The 19,561-nt window shown below is 54.4% G+C and overlaps 1 protein-coding gene across 1 annotated transcript in view; it reads left to right on the top strand.

Moving 5' to 3' along the window:
- The first annotated feature begins 1,788 nt into the window (after positions 1-1,788).
- Positions 1,789-19,561, top strand: part of Lrrn2 (leucine rich repeat neuronal 2) — a 63,660-nt gene continuing 45,887 nt past the window's right edge. Inside the window, exon 1 of the mRNA XM_078022661.1 lies at positions 1,789-2,291. The gene's annotated coding sequence lies outside the window, so the exon portion shown is untranslated. The remainder of the gene's footprint in view (positions 2,292-19,561) is intronic.

Genomic DNA, 19,561 nt, shown 5'->3' with positions numbered 1-19,561 from the left:
GGTGACAAACTTTCTTCTTTTCCAAAATCCATCTGGATACATTGACATTGACCATCAAGTGAAAGATGGCTCCCTTGACAGGGAACCCACAGGTTCTCAAAAGCATGAAGTCCAGTTTCGGACCCTCTCACTCAATTAGTTCCGCCAAGCCTTCCTTGCTGTGACCTGTGGCATTGGCTCTCTACTCACACTGTTCCCCTCTTCCTCCTATGTCCCCACAACCTTCCTGGTCTCTGGTTTGCCTGCCCCTTTCATCCGTTTCACCAGTGCTGCACTGGGCTGCAGGCCACAGTTACACTGCTGGGACCTCGGCCCCTCTTCAGGGAATCCCACTCTACATATCCAAGGTAGCATCACAAGAGCACTGCAAGGTGAGGGCTCAAGTTCTGCCTGAAGACTGGGCTACTTCCTTAAACCCTCTGAACCTCCATTCTCTGGTCTGTTAAATGGGGTCGTAAGTCAACTCGGGGTAAGATGAGAGATCTGTGGAAAGAGATCTCATCATACCTCCCTAAATGTCTTCCCTTGCTCCCTACCTTCCAGACAACCCATTCTACTCTGCATGTCCACTTTCCTGCCTTGCTGGTCCCCATTTTCTCTACCAGCTCAAATCCTATTCCTCTAGCTGGGCTCAGTTGGAAGCTCAGCTGCTCCATAAAGTCCTCTGTGAATAACCGGAGCCCATATGGCATTTTCTTCCTGTATTTCTATGGCACTTCCATTGCCTTGAAATGTTAAATTTTGTTCTTGGTAGTTGCAGCTTGTCCCTCTCAGCTCCTTGAGGCCATTACTCCAGGCAGCAGGGGTGGAGGGTGGGAACTTGGGGGTGGTTCAATGAGAACTTAATATGTGCTTATTATGAAGTTGCAAACCTCTGTGCATAAGGAAGGCAAAGACCTTGGGCCTACTTCACAAAGTCTCCAAGCATGGCAAGGACTGTCATGGTGCCTTTGGAAAAGACAGGGCCAGAAGGCTGGGTCCGGGTTTAGACAGGGGGACAAAGCTCAAGCACTGGGTAAAAGAAGGCAGCCCTGGGATGCAGCTCCCTGCAGGCTCCTCACACTTTGGTTTCCACCTCCCCCATTGTTGGATCTACAGGCCCTGCCTGGTCAAGCCCATCAATAATGTGTAGACTGTCAGGAAGCTGACCTCCTGAGTGTCCATTTTGAGTGGCACAGGCTGAATGCCCCTCAAAGACCTGAGCCAGAAGTCTTTGTCCCTGCAGGAAAACCATACTCTAAAGCCCCACTAGTGGCAGTGACCCAAATTTTCCAAGCCACCAGGCAGCAGCCCAGCACCTACTTTCTGCACAGATGGGCTTCATGATGTTCAGCTTGCAGGGTGCAAAACCCCACAACCAACCCCCTAGCTGGCCTGCCAGTCCCTACTTCAGACTTACTGAGACTGACCTCCTTTATTGAGCACCAGGATGTGATCTTCCAGAATGACAGAGCTGCCCAGCTCAGGAGGCAATAGAGGAAAGGCAGGAGAACTCCTGCTATCCTATTCCAGGGGTGCCTATGGCCACAGGTGCATTCTAACCCACCCACATTCCGTAGTCTACAGTTAACTTTGGGACAGCTGCACCACCTGTCCTCTAAAACCTCCTGAATATCCCATCTGTCCTCCTGGCTTTTGCAAGAGGGTCAGAGGAAGAATCAGAAAAGCCATTCGCTTCTCCCTTCAGACTCGGGGGCAATGCCCCTTCTCCCTCTCGCAGCCAAGCCTTGCGTCTAAATGCACAAGGACGTCTCCGGCTTCAGCTTCAGCACCGGCCCCACCCAGCTCCTTCCTCTGGGGTGCGTGCGTGTTAGGCAGAAGGGGCCTCCGGCCACTCAGGAGTTAAAATGGCAGCGGGACTGGAGGGGGTTGGCGTGGCATGCAGACTGGGAGGAGGCGACCGGAGTGGGCTGGGGAGGTTGGGAGAGCGGCGGAGAAGCGAGTGAGGAGGGCGAGCGAGAAGCGGGAGGAGGGGCGCCGGAGGGCCTGCTCCGTGCACTTGCAGACGCGAGGCGCGCACCGGGAGCGCCCGGCCCTCGCCCGCCAGCCCCGGGCAGCGGGTGGAGACAGATTGTGATTCTGCCATCATCCGCGTCGGCTTGGCCCCACAACCACTCCCAAGATAAGTCCACGTTGGTGAAGGCGCCCCCCCCCCAGCCTCCCCCGTCTGTGCGGCGGCGCGCGCGGCGGGAGGGCGCGGAGCAGCGTCCCCCCAGCCCAGCCCCGGCCGGAGGCGATCAGAGCGCCGCGCCACGGGCGGCGGACGGCGGACGGCGGACGGCGCCTGCGGGGTGAGTATGCGGCTCCGGGGCTCACCCGGGGAGCGCCGCCGCGGCCGCGGTGTACTGGACCCAGAGGCCGACGGCGTGGCTGCGGGGGATGCGGCGGGAGCAGCAGTCTCGGGACTCCCAGCCCCTGCCCCCGCGGCCCCGCGGCTCCGCCTAACCCGAGTCGGGGGACCGGGGGCAGGGGCGGGCCGCTGCCTTCAGCAGAATGCCTGCAGAGGAGCTGGTGACCTGGAGAAGGCGGCCCGGGGGGAGAGGGAAGGAGAGCTGGAGAATGCAAAGGGTGGCCGGCTGCACCGGCTGGACCGGGCGGCGGGGGAGGGGTCTGGGCCTGAATCAGCCCGGAGAGGCCGGAACCTCCGCGAAACTGTTGCTGGGTAGAGCGGGGGCCCAGGAGATGTCGAGGAGCCCAGGGGTGCCAGAAAGGTTAGGGAGGGCGTGACGGGCGGACCAGCAGGGTGGAAGCGCTCCAGAAGCCTCAGGGACTTTCCCTTCCTTGGAGCTCGGGTGTTCGTGCGGAGGGACAAGCTGGCCTTGCGTCGGTCCGAAGTATCAGGCACCAGGAGCCTGCCTCCTCCCAGGCCGGCCGGCTGGGGTCTGATCGCTGCCTGGGATGGGACATTTGGGATGGGGGATGGGCCGGCTCTGGGCTCAGCGTGAGGGCGCTGGGAGCGGGAAGCGGCGGAAACGCTGGGGTAACTCTGAGCCCACCGCAGCACCCGGGAGACAGGATAGGTTGGCCAGCCACAGGTGGGCCGTCTGTCCTGCTGGCATGGCGAAGGGCGGCGCAGGCACTGGCTGGCCAGCCAGCGAGAAGCAAGGAGTGGCTGGGTGAGGGGGAACTGAGGCTCCGTTCGAGGCTGCACTGAGACGCTGAGAAGTGGGGAGAGCTACATCCCAGGGGTGGGCCCTAGGGGTGTTGCTATGTTCCCCTCTATCCCTGTCCTTCCTCCCCCACCAAAGGAACAGGAAGGAAAATGTCAGCTGGGCTTTGTGCTCTGTTCCTCAGGCTGCCGCAGCTCCCATCTGTTGGAGCCAACGCAGCTTCTAATTGGGCGCCTGGCAGGGTTGGAGGGGGTGGGCTGGGCACAGCGCGGGTTGCCAGAGCTGGGCAGGCAGCCCCTCTGCGTGAAGACCCCAGGAGGTGGGGGAGTGGAGGGAACAGCCTCTCCAGGTCTGGGCAGTAGAGGTGGCTCCCTGCCAGCTTGGTCACTATCATTGAGAGGATGGGGGAGGGAAGATCTAGGTCTCTTCATTCACCCGGGACAATGACAGGCTCCATGCTCCACTGCCTGGCCAGCCAGGGAGGGGTTTTGGCCCAGTGTTCTCGCCATGATTGACACGGCCAGGGTCTCCTCCCATTGCCCACTGCTCCTTAAAGTTCTCTTTGAAAACTAGAGAAGGGGTGGACCTGGCTGGGTACAGGGCATGGACACCCCCTTGCCTGTGGGTCCTGTTGCTACCACAAAGTCACATGTGGATGGCTTGACCCACTTTCCTGGCCAGGTGCCGCTGTGTGCAAACAGAAGGCGAAGAGCTCAGGGGTTAGAGCCTCCTGAGCCATCTTCCTCCCCAGAGTGGACTCAGACTGTCTCCTCCTCATCTAGGGCCCCCACTGGGCCTGGGATGGGACTTCACCATTTGAAAAGGATGGAATGAAAGACTTCAGTGCTTCAGATATTGAGGTCTGCCCAGGGTCTAGCACCTAGAAGCATCCCCAAATCCATACCTTCCCCCATACAGAGAGGGAGAGGGAGAACTCAGAGATCTGAGGTGCGTTCCAGCCAAGCCGGGACAACAGCTTTCCTCTCTCACCCTCTGTCTCACCCGAGCCTCCCTTCTCCTCCTCTCTCCCTCCTGTGTTCTTTACTCTTCTCCTTATGCTTCTCCTCCAGACATCTCTCTCCCTCTCTTCCAGGTCTCCACCTTTGCCCCTCTCTTTCTGTACACTGCAGCTTAAACCATAAGCCAGCCCCGTGTGGCTCCTGCACATCCTGACCGCAGGATCGCACGCACTCTGGGCTCTGCTGCATCCTCTGTATGGAACAGCCCAGGCTGGCAGGCCTGGCAGCTGCATATCCCTGGCCCCAGCTGATTAGTTCTGTGCCCACCAGGTTCTTTCAAAGATCTGGTTTGTGTGTGTGTGTGTGTGGGGGGGGTTGGGGAGTATAAACAACCCTAGTGAATCATCATCATAACACTAAATGACCCCTAACGTGTGAGTCCCAACTCCTTACCATATACCAGGCACTGCTCAAGTCAACATTTCTGATATGAAAGGATGGATTAGTTCATGTCTCATGTGCATATGGGGATCTAGGGCTGAATAGAAGGCTGGTGTTTCAGACAGAGGAAGGAAGCAATGATTATTGTGTATTGAGCACCTACTATGCACCATTCTGTTAAGAGCTTTACAATATATATATATATATATGTATTTATTTTCCATTCAGTCCTTATAATCGCCTCCTAAAGCCTGCACTGTCATCCTCAGTTTTCTAGCTGAGGGAAATAAGAGGACAAACGACTTGCCCTGGGTCATATAAGTCTCCATTTCAAAATTGCTGATTCTCTGCAGTCCATTTGGCCCCTACCATGTCCATGACTTATACAGTTTTATGGAAGCTCACATTTCACTCTAACTTTTCAGGAGTGTGCCTTCTTCTCTCCCCACTTAAAATACCAGACTCGACATGCATTTGCTGAATGGTCATGTGAATAAGCCTTTTCAAGTGGTCAGGGAAGGCATTAGAAGAGTTGGGACCCTGGAGAGGAGGCAGGGAGGACAGGGAATCTCTCTGAGATTCTGCAGATGTGCGACAAGCTGTGGCCAGCAGCCACCCTCCCCACCCCCACCTGCATCTAGGGTAGAGTGCTGGAAAATTGTTTCCGTTCAGGGCTGGAGTTTAGGAGCTTGGTCCGTGACCATTCTAAAGAGTCAGTGTCACTTATGTCCTCAGCCTCCTCGGGCAAGCCTGGACTCTATGAAAACTCCTAGGCAAAGGCTGGGGACAGAAACTTTCAAACCTGCAAGGACCACAGGGAAGGCATGGTCAATGGTCAAGGGCGGGAATGGGGCAGGAAATGGGAAGAGTGATCAAGACACAGAGGGGAGGAAGACAAAAGGTTGAAGGTAACCGAGAAACAGAAACCAGACATGCAAAAAGACACATCGTCCAGGACACCACAGCACTTGTGGCTGGCTCACTAAGACAGTAAGGATGCCTTTACCTGACACTTCCCCAGGGGGCCTTGGTGTCTCTGCAGCTCAGGGCCTGAAATTGCACTGAGTTAGCCTTATTCGGGCCATTCTTATTCTATCGGTCCATCTTCCTCCCTAAGTGCCTACTGTGTGCTGAGCACATTGCTAGGAACAAAGAGACAAATAAGATGTTGCTTTACCCTTAAGGAGTTCATAGACAGGGTATAGATTTTGGAGCCACACTGCTGGAGTTCATGCTTACAGTTGGGAGCCCTCAGGAAAGTCATCTAATTTCCCTGTGCCTCAGTTTCCTCATCTCTAAATGAGATAATAGTAGTTCGTAATGCTTCCTAGAGTCCTTATGAGGATTAAATGAGGGAATACATGTAGGGAGCTCGGAACAGCCTCTGGCACTTAGCAAGTGCTGTATAAGTATTATTATGGCTGTTGCTTTCGTTAGGTGGGGGAGCTGTAGTACAGGAGAGAGCAGAGGTGGCTATCTATGTTTCCAGACAGAAAAAACTTACTGCAGGACATGGCATTTGGGCCAAGGCTTAAAAAGGAATCAGCCAGGCAGAGGGGTAGGCCTGGGATACAGGCGCGGAGGGTATCTAGGCCACAGGAAATGTGGAGGGAAGGGCACCGTGGTGTGTATGTGTTGTCTTTATGGACATCACTAACTCTGATGACCAGTCCTCTCAGCCTCTTTGTTCCCAGTTCTGAGAGCTAGGCTTCCAGTGGGGCTTGCAAGCCACCCAGAGCAGCCCCACGCCCTGGGTCTAAAGCAGCCTCTGGGCAGAGGTCTCCGGTGCAGACCTGCTGGGATTGGTGGCATGACCTTGGCCTCCTACATATTCTAAGCCATCCCTGCACAGATGGCCCCACATCCAGAGCTGCCCCAGCCTTGTCCTCTGGTTTCTGGCACTTTCTGGGGACCCAGGAGATGTCCTGGCCTGAGAGAGCTACCTTTTAGGTTGAGTTTAGCCGGGTTGGGTTGGGGACCCAGTTTGTCCCTGTATGTGCCCTCTACCCACACCTGCCCTGCTGCTCAGCATTTGATGGACTTGAAGTGAGTTTCAGGATGAAGAGCAGAAAGAAGCTTCCTGGGGCAAGAACGGCTTCTCAGCTGCCACCTCTCACCTCGTAATGACACAGATTATAGCACCTGGCATTCACAGAGCACTTACGCTGTGCCAGGCACCATGCTGAGAGCTTTACCTGCATTACCCCACTATACCCTCAAATACCCCGACTAGACAGGTAGATGATCCTGTTATGGCAAAGACACCAAGACTCAGACTTGCTCAAGGACAGGTAACTAGAAAAGAAGCCAAGGGAGGGATCCAGCCCTTTGCTTACACCCCTCCCCTGGAATCCAGTGCTCCTTGGGCCTTGAGGTGATCTGGAGGCATCTAGCCAGTTCCTCTAGCTCTCTACAGGAACTGGTGCCCTTTGCCAAGGGTGTCCAAGCCAGGGTCTGCTTTGCCTCTTTGAGGGATCTTCCAAGAAAGTCTCCCTGACCCCCTTCCTCCTCCTGCTCCTCTAAGATCTGCTAGTCACTTCTGTCTCAGCCAAGTGCCTCAGGGGCCTCAGAGAAGCAGGACAGAAGAGCTGGTCCCTATGGACATGCAATGGGACCTGGCAGGGTGACTTGCTGGGAACCGGGAGAATAGGACAGAGATCCCAGATGAGATGGAGGGAGACCGTGAAGCCCTGGGATCCGAGCTGTCTGTGGGGCGCCTCTAACAAGGAGGGTTCGCCTGTCTTGGGAAGAGCAAGTACAATTGTTTTATTTACAACGTCTCCCAAGGCAGCTCCTTTGGGGCCAAAGCATATGGAAGAAGGGGACAGCGATTGTTAACGCAGCCAGCTTGGGTCCCCCTGGAAAAGTGGGTCTGTCTGGGATGCTTCCAGGGAAAAGAAAAAGGAGGAAGAGAGAAGAAAAGCAGGAATGGCGATGTTCCTCCTAAAAGCGTTCTCACACCGAGTGCTCAGAGCTGAGCTGAAGGCATCTGTCTTTGGCCTGGGAGCGCAGACGTGGGGATGCCCAGAGGGTGGGATGACCACCGAGGGCAGCGGAAAATTAAAAGCTGCATAGAAGGAAGGGAACAAGGAGGTCTTGACACTTTACCTGCCTGGCTGTCACTGCTCTTCTGTGGCTTCTACTTCTGAACAAACCTCCCAGTGAGAGGAGGGCCCTGAGCTTCAGAAGGTGTTTCCCAGAGTGGCCCAGGGACGGAAGGGTGGACCCCACAACCTAAGGGTCCTGAAGAATCGTGCTGCCTGGCTCCAAGCACAGCCATGGCTCTGAGCACAGCCGCAGACACAGGGTGGGCCTGGAGTCTTTTTATTAGGGATTATTCATTAAGCCTCTGTACCTGGCCCTGGGGCATAGGCGGTAGGGAACAACCAGAGATCTCTGCCCTTAAGGAACTTTTACTTTATTTTCCGGGGATACAGTTAAGTAAACTTACAAAGCAAATAGCATATTAGAGTGCCAAGGGACCCAAAGAAAAATACAGACAGGAAGGAAAAACCAAGAGCACGTGTTCGGAGATGCGAGGTTGTGGATTTGCACAGGTGGCCGCAGGGGCTTGCTGAGAAGGTGACATTTGAGTAAAGATGAGGGGCAGCAAGGTCACCCAGGCAGAGGGAGCTGCAGGTGCAGAGGCTGAGAGGCAGGCTGGCTGGGCGAAGGGCATGGGGGAGGCCAGGCTAAGGGAGGCTGCCGGAGAGCAGAGAGACACTCCTGTCTCTCTGGGGCCAGAGAATAACAAGGAGGCCAGAGAGAGGAGGGCTCTGCAGCTGGGTGAGGAGTCTGTTTTCTCCTCTGAGAAAGAGGCTTTGCAGAGTTGGGAGCATGGGGTGACACACTCTGATTTTGAAAGCCCCAAGGTTGGGTCATTCATTCCAGCTGCTCAGCAGCTAGCTAGCGCTCATTCTGACCCACTGGACCCTCCGGTCGCTGAAGCTATTTCAGTCAATCTGTGCATACCCAAGTGTTTGTTGAGCCTTGTCCCTGAGGAGCAGGCTGTGGGTCTGGGGAGGACATAAGGAAGCAGAAGACCCAGTCTCTGTGGGTCGGGAAAGCTGCAGATGGGTTGGGAAGGCACAACTCATGCTCGCAAGAAATAATGAGGGAATAATACCAGACAGTATTTAAAACCGAGTGCTAAACTGTGTGATTTAGACTATAAATGTTATCAGAACTGCGAGCGCTGTGTGGGAGGATAGAGGGAACGCTTCCTCCGGGAGGTGCTGCGGATTTGGGCCTGGAAAACGGGGCGAGGTTCTATCCTGCAGGCGGGGAAGGATTCTTGCAGGAACTCGGGGCTCGTGGGGGTGGGAGGGAAAGAGGGCAGCCATCTGGGTGTGGGGGGTGAAAGGCCCAAACACATCAGCTCCCCCGGTGGGGGCTGTGGTCTCAGAAGCAGTCCCTTCTCCACCATCTGGGTTTCTGATGTCCTCTCTAATCCCTCAAAGCGCCAGGAAAGCAGCTGTCTGTGGCCCGAAGCCCACCACCCATCCACCCCCGTGTGCTTGCCCTCTCCTTCCCAGGGCTGACCAGTCTCTGGTCTCTCTTTCTCTGAACGGGTCCTGGGCCAGCTCTCCCTTCATGTGCATAGACTGGCACCCAGGATCTCCCACCTTGCAGCCACGCCCTTGGCCCACCAATGTCCTCCTGGCTCTCTGCAATCCCCTGGGCTCTGGTTTCCCACGAGGTCTGCAGCCAGCTCCTCTTCTCCCTTCCTCCCGCAGCCCAGGTTCCTGTCTGGTAGGTCATTCCCATCTGTTGCCGTGAGTTTCATGTAAGTGAACTGGAAATCAAATCATGTCAAAGGGAGCCAGCCAGCTTCCTCCCGGGAGGGGTGTGTCCTGTTCCTGGAGCATCGGTGAGCTCACCACTGATGTGTGGAGAGAGATGGCCTGAGTGGAGTGAGGGGGATCCATTGGGGTGCCTGCAGCCTCTGAGACCCACATGGAGATGCACCCCTCCCCAGACCCCAGCCAAAGAGCAGAAGCCAAGGGTCAAGTGAGCAGAACCATTGCCACTCATCAGTGGCCCTCTCCACCAGGGCGCCCCTCAGGAGCCTGAGAAAGGAGGGCTTGTGGCTCTGTTCTAGTGGTACTCCTGGGCTCTGCAGGGCAGAGTCCAAGGCTCCTGTCCTTCCATGATCCAGAGCACATGGAGTCAGATGGAGCTGGGTTACTCTCGAACCACACGCCCTTGGGCATTTTCTTAGCCTCTCTGAACCTCAGTTTCCTCATCTATAAATCCGGGTTATTAACACCCTCTTCACAGGGCTGTTAATAATAATAGCTAACATTTGTGAGTGTTTGTGAGACGTGGAAGGCTTTACTGCATTTATCTCGTTGAATCCACATAAGACTGTGAAGTAGACACTCTTTCCCCCCATTGTGCAGTTGAGGACACTAAAACTGGAAGCCTGACGTAATTTGCCCTGGGGCCACATGCAAGCAGCCTGTGGCAGAGCCAGAATTCAATCCTGAATTTTTCTGACTCCAGAGCCCTGGTTTTCAACCACCACATTAAACGAGCTAATCTGTGCAAAGTGCCTGCTACAAAGTAGAAGCTCAATAAATGTTAGTTCCTCTTCTCCTCAATTTCCCCAGGGCCGCTCCTCCAGAGAATGGCTCTCCCCTGCCGCCACACATTTCTTTTCCGGGATCCCCTGGGACGTACGGTAGAAGTAGGGACGGGAATGAGCTGCCAGTTTATACTGAGGGAAAAAAAAAAAAAAGAGGGCTGAGAGAGGGCGAGTCATTTGCATAAAATCATAAAACACCAGGGCCGTGATTAATACCCAGGGCGCCTTTCTTCTGAGAGTGTGGTTATGCAGTCCCATGGGTCCTTGACAGGAAGCATCTTGCAGTGAGAACGGAGGTTCTGCTGGATGGATGGTGTGCAGGAGACACTACCACCCCAGGGTGAGGAGGAGGCATTTCCACATCCAAGTGCTGGAGCTGATCACGGTGGGCCCAGAAAGGAGCCAGTGGGAAGACTCTTAAGACCTGTGCATTCTGAACTTGGGTGCTATTTCTGGAACGTTATAAACAATCTGAGGAATCTTCTGGATGGATCTGGGAAAGAGTGTTGAAGGTCGAGGTACGAGGAAGAAAGGATGGTATGTTCGAGATTGCGAAGTTAAGGTGCCTTCTGCACCAGGTAAAGTGTGCAAGGACACATACCGGGTTTCGTTCTCAACTAAAACGCTCAGAGGTCACTCCAGGGGAAGTGGGCTACTTGGGCTGCACGAAATGACCACATAAGAGACAAATACCTTTTTCTTTGGGGTCACTGTGACGGCTCCTCTGACCTTAAGGGTCCGCAGAAAGAGAGAAAGAGAGCACGCGCTAACCCCTTTTATTGAGGAGAAGCTATTCAAATGAGGCAAGGGGTCAGGTTTCATGATGTCCACTGTCAGCAGGTTGACTGACATCTAGGTAGACCACACCCAAGGGCACAGTAAGAGAAGGGGACACACACAAGGCACTTCCATGGAACATTCTATCCCAAATAGGATATATTACAAAGGAACAGGTGAGCGTTAACTCCACCCATGGGGTTGTAGCAAGACACACCCATGCACCAGGCACCTTCGGTTGAACCCAAGAAGGGTGGGGAAATCTCTGCCACATTTCTGCGACTGAGTGCCTCAGCACCCAGCCTGGGAGTGTGATTCAGTCACGTGAAAGGTTGGTCTCCCCCAGACACACACACACACCACTTCATCTGAACGTATCTGGAAATCAAAACAAGAAGAGATGATTTCAGGGCAATCTGAATATAGGGGTGCATATGAAATGGAGAGGAAGGAGCTGAGCTAGGGAGATTCCCTAAGACAGTCCTCATTTGTTCCTCCCTGGAGACCCCTTTTCTGGTGACACCAAGATAGCCTAAGTTGCCAGCCTTCACACTTGATGTGCAGACCCCAGTTGGCCTCTGTGTTTCCTCGCAGAGACCCCCTAGGAGAATGGAGAAGAGGAGCCTAGGTTGTGGCACTTTAGAACTGAGGCCACAGAGTCTTTGGGTCATGTGGCTTTCAAATGCTTATAGAAATGGATCCACTGTCTCAAAACAAAAGTGTATGTGTGGTAGGCAGAACAACGGCCCTCCTACGTCGCCAATCCCTGGAACCTGCAGATAGGTTGCGTTACCCTGTGGGTGGGGGTGGAGGGCTGCGGTGGTTGTTTGACCTGCAGACAGGCGGTTATCTTGGGTATCCTCGTGGGCCAGTGTAATCACAAGGGTCCTCTGGAAGAGAGAGGCAGAAGTCAGTGTCAGAGTCAAGCCAGAGAGGAGGACTTGTCCGGCCGGTGCTGGCTTTGAGGAGGGAAGGGGCCATGAGCCAAGGAACGTGGAAGCCCCTGGAAGCTGGAAAAGGCAGGGAAAGGGACTCCTCCCCTGCGGCCCCCAGAAAGGACGGCAGCCTGCTGACACCTGACTGCGACACCCATGTCAGTCTTCTGACTTCCAGATCTATGGTAGATTATCGTTGTCTTAAGCCACTAAATTTGTGGCAATTTGTTCTCGCAGCCATGAGGATTTCAATACAGGCAAAAGCAGAGCAGGTGGACCAGAGCCCCACTGGACTTTCTTCTGACCTCCCAAAGACCCTGGGCAATTCTGAAGAACCTAGTTTGGAAAATACTGTGTCTGAAATACAGCCTCCATGGTTTGCAGACAACGAACTCAGGCCCAGAGTGAACTGGCTTGCTGGGGGTCACAGTGAGGTAGTGGACAAGCTGGGACTCCAGTCCAGGGCCTGTTTCTTTCTGCTGGAGATCCTGGATGCTCACCCACATTCTCTCCTCCACTTGTTCATCTTCAGCGTGTGTGTTTACCTGCAGAGGCCGGGCGCCACAGCAAGCACTGAACAGAAGCAAAGTGAGTTTCAGCTCAGGAAGGTGGGGGACAGCACTGCCCGAACTCAGCCCTCAGCCTCTCCCTGGGCCTCAGTATCCTCCAAGGGGAGGCAACCAGCCCAGGTTGCTTAGCGCTGTCAGCTCTCCTTGCCCTGGGGCTGGTCCCCAGCTGGGCTTTATCACAGCCACCTCCTCTGGGCAGAGACCCAGCTGACTGAGCAGGCAGCACCTGCTTCCTGCAGCCTGTGCAGCATTCCCCACCCTGGAGAGCTGCAGGTGGGCAGAACAGGGCCTAGGGACAGCAGGGGAGGACAGGGAAATAGGCAGCAGAGCCTGCGCCTGCCTGAAATCAGCCCCAGGACAGCGCGTCATTATCTCCCCTCTATGAAGCGTTTTTGGTCTTCCTGGCTCTCCCCACGGCACACCTGAGCCACTGGCCGGCCCCCAGGGCTGCCAGCGCCTGGTGTCAGTCTCCATGGCAACCCCACATTTGCCGTTCTGGTTTCTAATGACTTATTGGCATGTGTGGTAATTTGCAGAGCTTGGCAGGCAGAGCTGGGGGAACCGGGAGGAGGGGAGGGGAGGCAGGGAGGGGCCCTTGCGTTGGGGAGGGGCCTCCAGGGTTGGCAGGAGAAAGAGGCCCCACCCTTCCTCATCCCTGCTGAGTAATATCCCAAGGAAGGCAGCTGCCTCCGGACCAGGGCCTCCCCTCTCTGAGCAGCATCGGCTCTTTCCAGACCCCTGCGAGGAAAACAGATGGACAGACAGATGAGGCGTACAGCTGCTCACCTGTCACACAGACTTGGGCAGGCCCCAGGGAGCTGACAGTCACGTTCAGTGGTGGCAGGTCAGACAGCTCATGTCTTCCATCACTCTCCTGCCTGATCCCTGAGCTCTGAGAACAAGGGTCCCTTTTGGGTCCAGGGGTTTGCCCCATGGAGAGAGAAGTCAGGACAGTGTGTCTTCCAGAAAGGTTCTTGCTGTTTCTAGGCCTCTCAGACACTCAGAGAAACAAGGAGGACAGCAGTATGAAAGGCCAGAGGGTGCGGGTGCAGGAGGGGGAGCCAGGCAAGCCATCAAAGGGGCGAGATGAGCGGAGGCCTGACCCTTCTCCACTTCTGCTTGCCAAAGCTTACCTGACCTCAATACCGCTTCCCCAGGGCACGACTTCTCTGTCTCCCTCTCCGATTTGTCACTCCAGTGCCACTCTCTGTCTGTGCACTTACGGGAGGCAGCCGGTGTGCTGAGAAGAGCACTGTCCTTAAAGTTGGATCCGTCTGGGTTAGAATCCTGTGGCCCCGGCTCCCCAGTTCTCTGGCCTTGGACGTATCTCTTCACCTTTCTTTGAGCCTCAGTTTGCTTATCTCTAATATTGGCTCAACAGGACGGAGCTCAGGGGCAGAGTGCTTGCCTAGCCTGGGCCAAGCTCTGGGTTCTGGGTTCAGTCCGCAGCAATCACAGAAACCACAACAAAACAATAAATGGGATTGGCATATGCAGCTCACACCTGTGAAATGCTTGGCGCAGAGTAAGCCCCGATAAATGTTAGAGAATGTTGAAAGGAGACTTTTAATTATCTACCCAAATAAACAGGAGCAACGTGATTGATAATTTAAGGAATTCTGGTGGACTTTGTGGGATATTCTTTGTTGAACATTTGAGAATCATCTTCATTTAGTCTGTAAACATTTATTGAGCATCTACTGTGTGCAAAGTACTGGGCCAGGTGCTGGGTCTTCTGTGGTGTTTCATGATTAGGGTAAGATTAGGTGGCCTGTGCATTCTCTGGGCATATAGCATCTTCCAGGAGGGCTGGTACTTTTTTTTTTTTTTTTGGATTGGGAATTAAACCCAGGGGGGCTTTGCCACTGAGCTACATCCCCAGCCCTTTATATTTTTCATTTTGAGACAGGGTCTTGCTAAGTTGCCTACGTTCTTGCTAAGTTGCTGACACTGGCCTCAAACTTGGGATCCTCCTACCCCAGCCTCCCAGGGTGCTGGGATTACAGGCATGCACCATGACCCCCAGCTTCCATGACTTTTTGAGAAGTGACTGCCCCCCAGAAAAAGATCTGCCTCGTGAAGGCTTTCTCTTGGTTGTGTGCAGCAAGATACATATGCTACCCAGCTCCTCAGAAGGGGTGAGTCTATGTTCAAGGCTGGATGAAGAAGATAAAGGAGCTGGTGGGTGATCTCTCCTCCACCTTCATGCTTCTGAGGCTTGAGAGGGCCACCAAGGACCATTCAACCACCAGCTGAAAGAGAAACTGGGTGCACCTGCTCTAACCTGGGCATCTGAGCACCTCACAGCTCCTTCTGCTGGTGCTGGAAGGGAGCAGGGTGAGCAGGGGGAGGAAGGAAACTTGGCTCCCAGCTCTGCCAGCAGATGGACTCCTGCCTGCAGCAGAGTGTTCTTCTTTGAGCCTCCTCGAAGCCTCCTCCAATATGGCGCACCAGAGACACACTAAGGGAATTTCAGCGATGGCTGGGTACCTGGGCAGTGATGGGCCCGTTGTGCTCCCCAGCTCTGTTCACATCATAGATCCTGTGCACCGTGATACGGGCCCAGGAACTCCGCCTGATGGGGCGGGGGGGTCATTATCTAGGCACACCTGGAACTCATCTACACTTGGGCACACCTTGAACCAACCCGTCTACACCTGGGCACACCTGGAACCCATCTACAGTTCACTAGCATTGACTGTGAAGCTCTGCCTTTTTATCCATGAGAACCTTCAGCTTCAAGGAGGGGGAAGGACTCCCCTGAGCTCACACAGCCTCTCAGCACCACTGGGACTCCATATAAAACTTCTGACCTCTGGCCTTGTGCTAATCTGTGACCTCGTCTCAAACCTCCTCCTTCCACCATCTCTCCTGATCTTTCACCCTGGAGAGCCTGCTTCCTGGGGAGGGAATGCCACTTCTCTAACAGACGTAGAACTGGACCACATGGTCCCCGCGTCCTCCTCCTCACCAGCCACCCTCCTCATCAGTGAGGCCCTCCCCATTCCAGGTCCGGCTGTCACCGTGACATCAGTGACTTGAGGACACAGCTCTTTTCCTGGCTTCCCCACCTCAGCTTCTCACTCCCAAGGCCACACATTTGGCATCACCTGAAAATCACAGGGTGGAGGGCCCTGCTTTCTGGCGCCACCCCCCAGTCTCCCACTTTGCTTAACCAAAGCCTCACGCACCACTGTTCTTTCACTTCCTTGGGACCTTTGGCTCACTGGCGCCTCTGCATTGCCTTCCTCTGTCTTTTCTGCTCTGAGTCCAGTAGAGTCCGTGGTCCATCATTTTAGGCATCCTCCTGCCGTTATCCTGGACTCTCCTGACGCTCTGACCTTTTATTGTCCCAGCCCTGTGTTAATCATTCTAGCTGCTGCTTTTGCTTGCAGCCAGGTGGCTGAACTTGCTGGACACACACACACACACAACACCACACACACACACAACACCACACACACACACAACACCACACACGGGGAGGCAGATGGGTACTTCTAAAACTCACCATCCCCAACCCAACTTGTTCTTCAAAAGTGCCTGGTGTTCCTGTCGCATTCCCTGGTTCCCTCCCTCTCCTGACTCCTCACTGTTTCACACCTTCCTCCCCAAACCTCCACCCGCATCCTTGCTCTCAGCTGAGGACCTCCCCTCCCACTTCACAAAGAAACAGAAGTCTGCGGGCAGAACTTCCCAGCGTCCCCACCGAACCCTGAGACGCACCTGCCTCTGCGCCAGTGCCCTCCTCCCCCGCTCCTGCTCAGCCCAGGCAGCAGCCTTGTCACCGCAGGTCAGAGCTTTGCCACCTCTCCTATCCTCGCCTTCTCGAGAACAGTCCTCCACGAGGCTCAGGCTTCTCCCAGCTTCAACAAAGCAAAACAACAAAACCCTTCCACAAGCCCGACTGCTGCCACCACCCAGGCTGTGTTCTCCTCTCAGGCCAAATGTCTTGCAAGAGTTGGCTCCCGGCTCCCTCCTGCTCGCTCGCCCACTCTCTCCTCAGCCCTGCTCCCGTCTAGCTTCCTCCCCGACTGCTGCTGAACGGCTCTCCAGCTCCCAAGCCAGGGAACGAGCCAGGGAACGGTTCTTGGTTCTCAGAAGCATCCTCCACTCCTGTTGGATGCTTTCTTTTCCCAGGTCTTCTCTGACTCCATCCCCAAGCTTCTCTGGCTTCTCTAGGTCCTCTCCGCCGACTCCCCCTTCCCTTCACCAGCCTCAAATGTTGGTGTTACCTTTGGGTCCGGTTGAAATCCTTCCACTCTGACTGGCTGCTCTGTCCCTGGGCCATCTCGACCACAGGAAAGACTTCTGTTACTCTGCACATGCAGAGGACACCCAGATCTCTAGTCCGCATCTTTTCATCTCAGGTCCGCATCCTCGTCTCGACCTGCCTAGCTGACCAAGTTGTATGTCCCAGGAAACCTCAGACTTGGCCCATCTGAAGCCAGACTGGGGATTCTGCTTCCAGATCTCCACTCCTTCCCACCCCCGCTTGCCTCGTTCTCCTCCAGTGTTTGCCAATGGTACCACTGCACACCAGCTCTGGGTGCCATCAATGGGGGATCATTGTCCGCTCTCCCCTTTCCTTTGCCCATCCACATCCAGCCCATTGGCAGGTCCTATCTGGCTCTGAAACAGCACCCAGCTCCACTCCGCCCATCTCCCTGGCTCTGCTTGATTTCAGGCTGACCTGCCTCTCGCCTGCACCACGGGGCTCACCCTCTAACTAGCTAAAATCTATCCTGGGTGCCTCCTGTCTGGTCTCCAAATCCCTGCTGAAATGACCTTTTAAGAACACACATCTGACTCAGTCACATTCTCCCACAGTCTCAAAACTCTTCAACGGCTCCCTGAGCTCTTTAGGATAACCAGTGGAGCAGCCCGGCGGGGAATGTGGCCTGGGCCTGCCCCCCACACCTGCCCCCCCCCCACCTCAGGCTCTGCCCCCAGCACCCTGGCTTCTTTCAGCTCCTGACTGATCTGCTCCTTTGTCCTCATGACCTTCATAACATGCCTTTCTCTGGCCCTCCATCCCTCTTCCTGCCCCACGCTTCTCCCCAAATTCAGGTCATCCTTCAGATCTAAGCCTGAATAGCCCTTCCTCGGAAAAGCTGCCCTGGACCTCCAGAATTGCATCAGGCCCCTGTTCAACTCTCGCCATGTCCCGAATGCTTCCTTTATAACACACATCGTGACATCTAATTGTACCATGGGTGCTTAGTAGATAAATGTCTGCCGCTGCCATTAGGCTGTGATGCCATGAAGGGAGAGACCCTATCTGTTCAGTCACCTTGGATCACAGGCATCTGGCAGGGATCTGGCTTTCAAAAATATTCAGGCGGGAATTCACTAATGAGAGGGCTTTATACACACAAAGGATCTCATGGGAAAAGCCCAAGGGAAGCCACACCCTGAGCGCAGCACAGGTAGACCAGATGACCATGCTGGCCAGTGGGCTGCTGACTAGAGAAACTATGCTCCTATTCTTCTGCCCTTTCCCTAATAAAGACCTCAACCAGATTCAAAGGAGACTCACTCAGAGTTTTCAGCATAGGCTTTTCCTCACTGCTAGTTCTTTTAGGAATAATGGTGATCATCTTTCAGATTTGAACCGTTTTTTTACAACCTGCGAAACCCTCTCACGTATATTGTGGTACTTGATTGTATTTGTCTTTTGTGTCACCCCTGTGAGAAGGCTGGGCTTCCACCTGTTCCCTAAGCGGGGAAACTGCAGCTCTGAGGGCTTTGGTGGCTCACCCGTAGGCACCTGGCTGGTCAGTGCAGTTAGACTTGGACCTGGGTCTTGTGGTCCCACTTCCGTGCTCTCTCTCTGCTGACGCAAGCCCAAGTTTATGGAAATGAGGCTGCCGCCAGTTGAAGGTTATCCACAGTAATGGAAGGAGGACTCAGGTGGGGTTGGGAGGAAGGTGGGTCTGGACTGTGATGTGTAGTTTGATTTGAGGCAGAGTGACCACTGTCATCATGGAGTCTCAGACGTATGTCCCCGGTCACTCAGCTGGCTTTGTGGAGCCGCGGGGCCTCTTGCTTTTCTCATAGATCCTCACAGCCCCTCAGTGTTGAGGACAGAGCACCCAGAGAATCCAGAGTAAAGGACAAAAGTGTGAAGCTGAGGGAGGACAGTGGCTCCGCATCCCTCTCCCAAAGGTTAACGTCCCAGGATCTAGAGACACACGTGGCCTCCCTTGGATTGGCTTCTGCCTCCTCACTAGCCATGTCCCCTGCCCCTCACTGCCTCCCACATGCCCAAGTAAGGCCACCTGGCCCTGGTTCCCCAGCCATCCCATGCTCCTCCCGCCCCTGAGCTCTGCTGAGGGTGCCCTCTGCCTGGGGCCACCATGGGTTCCTTTTGGCAGACTCTTACCATACTTTAATGCTCACCTCTGGTGACATTTTTTTCCAGGAAACTTCCCCTCACGCCCAGAGGACTCCACCCACGTACTGAGCACACTCAGCACAGTCTATTAAATGTTCCTCTTTGCTGGGTCTTTCTCTTCTGGTGAATTGGGATGTCCTCAAAGACAGAGGCCGTGAGTTATGCGCGCAGGTACTCCCAGTGCCAGGCATGCATTAGTAGTAGTAACGAAATGACACACATTGAAGGCTTGCTGTGTTCTAGACTCTGTCTAAACCCTCAAATCCTCAAAGCTACTTTTTTATTTTTAAATAAGTACAGATTCACTGGAGGTGCAAAAAATACACAGGAAAGTCCTGCATGCCCTTCACCCAGCCTCCCCCAGGTTCGCGGCTTCCCTGACTTAAGTGCAGTATCAAAACCAGGAAACTCACATTGGTGTAATCCATGGAGCTTATCCAGATGTCACACGTGTGTGTGTGTGTGTGTGTGTATGTGTGTGTGTGTGTGTGTGTGTAGCTTTGCATAGCTACCACCACAATAAAATATCTGACTCTACCAGATCCCCTTCTGCTGCCCCTTTATAGCCACACATTCCCACCCATAACCACTGGCTACCTCTTCTCCATCTTTATATTATTTTCAGGTGTTATATAATTGGGATCATACAGGGTGCAATCTTTTGCTATTGAATTTTTTGCACTCAGCATAATTTCCTTGAGATTCATCCAAACCATCGCCTCTATGGTTAGTTAGTTCGCCTTCATGGCTGAGTAACATTCTGAGATAAGGATGTGCTGGTTTGTT

The sequence above is a fragment of the Ictidomys tridecemlineatus genome, chromosome 10 (genome assembly GCF_052094955.1).
Source record: "Ictidomys tridecemlineatus isolate mIctTri1 chromosome 10, mIctTri1.hap1, whole genome shotgun sequence".
Lineage (NCBI taxonomy): Eukaryota > Metazoa > Chordata > Mammalia > Rodentia > Sciuridae > Ictidomys > Ictidomys tridecemlineatus.
Note: the sequence above shows the minus strand (reverse complement) of the source record. Positions and strands in the feature narration are given on the sequence as shown.